The following is a 6,801-nucleotide window of genomic DNA, read 5'->3' on the forward strand; positions in this document are numbered from 1 at the left end:
TCAGAGAAAGACCAGTATCACATGATCTCACTCATATGTGGAATCTAATGAACAAAATAGATCCAGAGACATAGAACCATAGAACAGACTGGTGAATTATAGAGGGAAGGGTGGTGTGGGGTGGGGAAAGATTAACCAGGAACTTATATGCATATATACATAGCCCATGGACACAGACAATAGTGTAGTGAAGGCCTGGGGTGGGGTGTGGGTGGGGCTAGATAGGGGTGAGTGGGAGGGGGAAGGGGACATCGGTAATACTTTAAAAAATAAATATAAATTTTTAAAAATTTATTTCTATTTTATGTGTTTTTATGCATTTGCTAATTTTGTTTTCCATTCTCTGTCTCCCACACCTCATTTTTACCCAGTAGCCTATGTTCAGTATAGGATTCTCTCTTCTCAAGGGGTCTTAATAGACTCAAAGGAATGTAACTTTCACAAAAAGCGCTTGAGAAAGGAGTGAAACTCAGAATCCCCTACCTACAGCTTGCAGATCACTGAGTCTATGAGGAGCTGAGGGCCATACTCAGGTTGCATAGCAAGTTAGTGACCAAGCCAGGACTCGAGTCTGATCATTCCCTTCCTGTCTAGGGCATTCTATTCTCCTCAAAACTCTTGTTAGCTCCGTGTAGTTCCAAATTCTTCCTGAGTCTTGAATGGCCATTTAGACAATTATTTTTAAAAATTATATATTTTTTATTGATTTCAGAGAGGAAGGGAGAGGGAGAGAGATAAAAACATCAATGATGAGAGAGGATCATTGATTGGCTGCCTCCTGCATGTCCCCTACTGGGGACTGAGTCCACAACCAGGCATGTGTCCTTGACCAGAATTGAACCCGGGACCCTTCATTCTGCAGGCCGATGCTCTATCCACTGAGCCAAATCAGCTAGGGAGACAATTCTTTTTAATTAGGGCTCATCCAGACCAATCAGACTTCTAATCTGACATCGATTTATAATAGCAGGATGTTCTATCATACCCATAAATCCAACCATATTTTAACCTCATTTTCTATGAGCTTTATTGTAAAAGTAAATACTTACTTTGACCTCCATAGCATCCTTGGTCTTTTCTAGCAAGATAAACTAATATGATCTTATACATTTTAAGAACCAAGAATCACTGTGTCCCAGGGACTTATATAAGCACATTTATACTTTAAAGCTCTGTAGACCCATTTGAATGTAACAGAGATGCTACTTTAAACCAAGCATGAGTATATGTAATTCACACTGAAAGCCAGGTGATGGAGAGGCTGTAATAACAGCTTCTTAACCTTGTGACTGTCTCAGTGTCCCTGCCTCCCTTGCTTATGCTATTTCTTTTGCTTCTGGTTCTAAGTTCTTTGGGAGGTGGGGTGCAGTGCACTTTTTAGAAATGCCAGGCAAGAGGCAGTGGAGTTTAAACATTTTGAAAAAGTCCACTTGCCTTCAGGGCAGACTCCCACCTTGCTGACAGTCCAGGCCTTCCCTCCAGCAGTTAAGGACATGAGCATCCAGCTAACACAGCAAGAGAAGGAAAGTGAAGCTCTTAAAAGTTTTACTAAGTGGGTCTGCGTGCGCAGCGGTCCAGGAATCCGGATGTCGCGTGCCCTGTCGACACAGGCTGGGCATCTCTGTGGGCCTAGGCTGTGCGTCCTGGCCAGGAGGAACCTGGGTCACCCTGAACTTCAGACCTCGATGAGACAATGAGCAAGTTCCTGGGCCCCTGCTATGTCCAACTGGCCAAGAACTGGATTCCCATGCTGGGCATGTGGGGCGCCATGGGCACCATGGGGCTAGTGTGGGCCACTGACTGGAGGCTGATTCTGGACTGGGTGCCCTACATCAATGGCAAGTTTAAGAAGGATGACTAATTAAACTGACCCTCTTCAGACCCCTCTGGTGACTGGTGGTGCCAACAGGTTCCATCTCAGCACTTGCTGCACCTGGAACAGCCCAGCCTTCAGCATGGATCGCGAGGAAATCCACAGTGTGACTTAGGGCTTTCCATGTTTCTGAAAATAACTTTGATGTATGAATGCATTAAACCATGCTCTGAACACCGCCCCCCCCCCCCAAAAAAAGATTTAGTAAGTGTCAAATAGTGTGCAACATTGTTCAAAACATTCTTCTCTCTTTATCGGTACAATATTTCTGGTGGGAAGTTGTGTTTACTATTTTAATAATGGAAAAATTAAAGCTGAGAGAGCTTTTCCCCCCCCCAAAATGGTGGCTTAATAGGCAGAAATGTCACACACCTCCTCCTGGGGCCAGGCCTGAAAAGGGACTAAATCAGACAACATCCACCCAGAATTAACAAATTAGACATGGCTGAGGAGACAGAGGATGCCTAGAGAACACTGCTTGCCAGCCATAACCCACGTGGAACCACCACCATACCCTGGAAGTGAGTGGCTCAGTTTCTCTTGGCAGGCTCCCAGGCATCTGCAGTGAGCTCTTGCCATAGTCCACTGGGACCCATCATCCCAGGATCTGGCTCCAGGACCTCTCAGTGAGTGCAAGCCAGGGGAATCTATGTGTCTTGCCCCCGTTCCAGGCCCCAGAACCATGTGGTCAGTCTTACCCAGAGCCACTGAGCCCTGGGACCTGCTGCTGAGGTGACCCGGAGCAGCCCAGTGCAAGCCCCACTCCAGGCCACAGGACAGCACAGACTGTGTGACCCAGAACAATCCATGTCCTCTTCATCCAGGGCCTTGGGGAGGGTGACCCAGAGCAACCCAGTGCATGCCCCCACTCCGGGCCACAGGACAGCACAGACTGTGTGACCCAGAGCAACCTGCCCCCACTCCACACTAGGGAGGGGAAAACTGGAGCAACCCAGCACACCTCACTCGGAGCCACAGGAAAGCGAGGACTGTATGACCCAGAGCAATGTGCACCCGCTCCAACCCAAGCCCAGGGACTTGCTGCTGGGGCGACTAGGAATAACACAGTCCTGCCAGGGCTACCCAGAGCAACCCAGCATATGCCCTACTCTGGGCCACAAGAGAGCTCTGCCAGGGTCACCCAGAGCCATCTGGTATTCTCAGCCATGGGCCACAGGTCCATGCTTCAAGTACATTGCCAGAGGGACCTAGGGCGCCATCCTGCCATGGGTGCCAGGCCCACACAGCAAATTGCATGCTAGAGGGCTCTGGGTCCTCACAGGGAGTCACACACAAGAGGAACTGTGCATGTGCACCCACCACCCCGAGCATCTGAAGGGGACAACTGAGAGATCAGATCCATGGGAGGAGGGGGTGCAACTCAGAGCAGAGACAATAAAGATGTGAGACGCAAAGCAGACCAAGATTCTGGGCTAATGATTTCCAGACCATTGGCCTGATAGGGTCTTCAACCTCTCAAACCCCAAGCAGGATGCCCAGGGCCAGAAAAAGTCAGCAAAAATGGGGAGACAAAGAAACAACCCCCCAAGGAAAGAAAAGGAACTAATGAAATGGAGGCAAGCAATATGTCAGAGAAAGAATTCAGAGTAAGGGTCATAAAGTTCCTAAACTTATTGGATAAGAAAATCAACATATGTAAGAATCAAGAGGAAATGAAGAATGATATAGCTGCAATAAAAACCACAATGGAAGGTTTCAACAGTAGACTAGAAGAAGCAGAGGAACGAATCAGCGAGTTAGAAGACAGAGTAGTAAAACATCCAATCTGAACAGCAATTAGAAAAAAAAAATTAAAAGCAGGAGGAAAGTTTAAGGGAACTTTGGGACAACTTGAAACAAGTAACATCCATATAATAGGGGTGCCAGAAGGTCAAAAAGAGGAGCAAGGAATAGAAAACCTATTTAAAGAAATGACAGAAAACTTTCCTGACTTAGAGAAGAAAAAAGTCACACAAGCACAGAGTCCCAAACAAGAGGAACTTCAAAAGACCCACACCAAGACACATCGTAATTACAATGGCAAATGTTAATGACAAAGAAAGAATCTTAAGGGCTGTAAGAGAGAGACAGAAATTTACCTACAAGGAATCTTTGTTCCATTAGACTATCAAATGATTTCTCAACAGAAACACATCAGGCCAGAGGGAATGGAATGAAGTTTACAAAGTGATGCAAATTAAGGGACTGAATCCAAGAATACTCTATCCAGAAAGGCTATCAATCAAAATTGAAGGTGAAATCAGGACCTTTTCAGACAAAAAAAAAGGCTAAGGGAGTTTATTACCACCAAGCCAGCAATGCAAGAAATGCTAAAGGGACTGGTGTAAAAAGAAGAAATGGAAAGGGAAGAAGGAACACAGGCAATAAAAAAGTACCTATCAATAAGAACTTAAATGTAAATGGATCAAATGCTCCAATCAAAAGACATAGAGTGACTGAATGGATAAGAAAACATGACACATATATAGGCTGTCTACAAGAGACTCACCTCAGAACAAAGGACTCACACAGACTGAAAGTGAAGGCATGGGAAATTTTTTTCAGGCAAACAGAAATGAAAAAAAAAAAAAAAGCTGGGGTAGCAATACTTATACCTGACAAAATAGACATTAGAGTGAAGGCCATAACAAGAGATAAGGAAGGCCATTTTATAATACTAAAGGGATCGATAAAACAAGAGGATTTAACTCTGGTAAACATATATGCACCCAATACAGGAGCACCCAAATACATAAAAAATACTTTTGGAAGATATCAAGGGAGAGAGTGACAGCAATACAATCATAATAGGGGACTTTAATACCCCATTGACATCACTGAATAAATTTTCTAGACAAAAAATCAGCAAAGAAACAGCAATACTAAACGACTCAATAGATCAGATGGAACTAATTGACATCTTCAGAACATTTCACCTGAAAGCAATGAAATATACATTCTTCTTGAGTGTACATGGGACATTCTCAAAAATAGACCACACATTAGGACACAAGCTAAGTCTCTTCAAATTCAAGAAGATAGAAATAATATCATGCATCTTCTCAGATCACAATGGCATAAAATTAGAAATCAACTACAATAAAAACAATTAAAAAATCAAACACTTGGAGGCTAAATAGCATGCTATTAAACAATGATTGGGTTACCAAAGAGATCAAAGAAAAAATAAAAAGAATCCTGGAAACCAATGACAATGAAAACACAACAATCCAAAATCTATGACACAGTGAAGGCAGTACTCTACAAGCCTACCTCAAAAAGCAAGAAAAACTGCTAATAAATTATCTAACCCTACAACTTAAAGAGTTAGAAAGAGAGCAACAAGAAAAACCCAGAGTAAGCAGAAGGAAGGAAATACTAAAGATCAGAGCAGAAATAAATAACATAGAGGCCAAAAACAACAACAACAACAACAACACACACACACACACACACAAACAAATAAAAAACAATACAAAAGGTCAATAAAACCAAGAGGTGGTTCTTTGAAAGGACAAACAAGATTGATGAACCTTTAGCCAGGCTCACCAAGAAACAAAGAGAGAGGACCCAAATAAACAAAATCAGAAATGAGAGAGGTGAAGTAACAACCGATTCCACAGACATACAAAAGATTGTAAAAAAATATTATGAACAACTCTACTCCAACAAACTGGACAACCTAGACAAAATGGACGTATACCTAGAAAAATACAATCTTCCAAAACTCAATCAGGAAGAATAAAAAAAAAAAAAACCTGAATAGGCTGATAACTAGCAAAGAAATTGAAGCAGTAATCAAAAATCTTCTAGCAAACAAAAGCCCTGGTCCCAGCAGCTTCACAGAGGAGTTTTACCAAACATGCAGAGAACTAAAATCTATCCTCCTCAGATTATTCCAAAAAAATTCAAGAGGAAGGAACACTTCCAAGCCCTTTCTATGAAGCCAGCATTACCCTAATTCCAAAACCAGATAAAGACACTACAAAGAAAGAGAATTACAGGCCAATATCCCTGATGAACAAAGATGCTGAAATGCTCAACAAACTTCTAGCAAACCGGATCCAGCATTACATTAGAAAGATCATACACCATAACCAAGTGCAAGGCTGGTACAATATCCACAAATCAATAAACGTGATACATCACATAAACAAATTGAGAGACAAAAATCACATAATCATATCAATTGATGCAGAAAAAGCATTTGACAAAATCCAACACCCTTTCTTAATAAAAACTCTCAGCAAAGTGGGAATAGAAGGATCATACCTCAACATAATAAAAGCCCTATATGACAATCCTACAGCCAACATCATACTCAATGGGCAAACACTAAAATCATTTCCCCTAAGAACAGGAACAAGACAGGGATGCTCATTTTTACCACTCCTGCTGGATATAGTACTCGAAGTGTTAACCATAGCAATCAGATAAGAAGAAGAAATACAAGGCATCCAAAATGGAAAAGAAGAAGTAAAATTGTTATTATTCGCAGATGACATGATATTATACATAGAAAATTGTAAAGACCCCATCAAAAAACTACTAGACTTAAATGAATTTGGCAATGTAACAGGATATAAAATTAACACCCAGAAATCTATGGCCTTTTTATACACCAATAGTGAACTCACAGAAAGAGAAACTAAAAAAAAATCCCATTTACTATTGCTTTAAGATACGTAGGAATAAACTTAACTAAGGAGGTAAAAGACCTGTACTCAGAGAACTATAGGACATTGAAAAAAGAGATAGAGGAAGACATAAACAAATGGAAGAATATACCGTGTTCATGGATTGGTAGAATCAACATCATTAAAATGTCCATACTACTAAAGCAATCTATAGATTCAATGCGATCCCCATCAAAATACCAATGGCATATTTCATAGACCTAGAACAAACTCTCCAAAAATTCATATGGA

General features: G+C 41.7%; 1 pseudogene; it reads left to right on the top strand.

Annotated features, from left to right (window-relative positions):
* Positions 1-1,693: 1,693 nt before the first annotated feature.
* LOC102419363 lies at positions 1,694-1,861 on the top strand (annotated as a pseudogene).
* The last annotated feature ends 4,940 nt before the right edge of the window (positions 1,862-6,801 follow it).

Source organism: Myotis lucifugus, unplaced genomic scaffold (genome assembly GCF_000147115.1).
Source record: "Myotis lucifugus unplaced genomic scaffold, Myoluc2.0 scaffold_587, whole genome shotgun sequence".
In the NCBI taxonomy this organism is placed as follows: Eukaryota; Metazoa; Chordata; class Mammalia; order Chiroptera; family Vespertilionidae; genus Myotis; species Myotis lucifugus.